At 41.0% G+C, this 1,086-nt stretch overlaps 1 protein-coding gene across 1 annotated transcript in view; it reads right to left on the reverse strand.

Moving 5' to 3' along the window:
- Nucleotides 1-103, reverse strand: part of ces2b (carboxylesterase 2b) — a 14,063-nt gene extending 13,960 nt beyond the window's left edge. Inside the window, exon 1 of the mRNA XM_017305063.1 lies at nt 71-103. The gene's annotated coding sequence lies outside the window, so the exon portion shown is untranslated. The remainder of the gene's footprint in view (nt 1-70) is intronic.
- Between the last annotated feature and the right edge of the window lie 983 nt (nt 104-1,086).

Raw genomic sequence — 1,086 nt, forward strand, 5'->3', positions numbered from 1 at the left:
ATGAGCCACAGCAAAGGTAAAAAAAAGGTAAAACAACCCGAACAGACGATCAACTGAAAACATCTCCTACCTTTTTACTCTCGGTCTCTTTGTCGTTTAAACACACCCGTTGCCGTGGCAACCGCCATGCGCACCGCAAGCCGAGCAAAGATTGCATTAAAATCACATCATTCAGTCCGTTACGATATCAGGTTTCCAGGCTTGATATTTATTTCTCGATTATTAATAAGGCTCTCATGAACACAGCGGTGGTTGAGTAGCTAATTTAAACTCCTGCTCAGTTCGTCAGTCGGTCTTTAAGTCGCCTTTTTTTTTTTTTTTTTTGTTAATGGAACCGAAATGCACAGAATTGCGCAACACCTTGTTGAAACAATAATTACTAAGATGATTAATTTTAACATGTTTCGTTGACTTTTTATAATTATTCTTTTTTTTAATGAAGCTACAAACGTTTAGGATCTTAGTGAATATGTTTGATAAGCCTATCAGAAGAGGAGGTGCTGGACTCAGCGTCCTGGCGGCGTTCAGTTTGTCACCTGCTGCCGAGATCGACTCAAAACCTTTCCGCGATCGACCGGTCGATCGCGATCGACGGATTGGGCACCCCTGCCTTAGAGTCTGTTGAATAAAGTCTTCAATCTGGTGTTTTGTAAACAAAATTGTTCTTTTTTTTTTTTATAAAAAAAAAAATAAAAAGGTTCAGTTGAGACCAGAAACATTATGATTCCTTTTATTTTGTAGTTTCTGTTTATTATTCTGTTTATTTATACACAGGAAGAGAGGAGACTCAGCAAGCTTCTCCTCCTGGGCAGATCTGAGAGAAGAAAATTAGGATTTAACTATACCGTCCTGATTGAGAAGCTTTCAGACCCAGATGAACTCCATCCATCCATGCCTGGTTCCCTTCATTTTTCCATCATGGTTCTCTTCATCCATCCATTCTTGTTACATTCATCCATCCAACCTAGTCCCTCCCTCCATCCACCCCGCTTCCATCCATCCATCCATCCATCCATCCATCCATCCATCCATCCATCCATCCATCCATCCATCCATCCATCCATCCATCCATCCATCCATCCATCC

The sequence above is a fragment of the Poecilia reticulata genome, linkage group LG6, assembly GCF_000633615.1.
Source record: "Poecilia reticulata strain Guanapo linkage group LG6, Guppy_female_1.0+MT, whole genome shotgun sequence".
Lineage (NCBI taxonomy): Eukaryota > Metazoa > Chordata > Actinopteri > Cyprinodontiformes > Poeciliidae > Poecilia > Poecilia reticulata.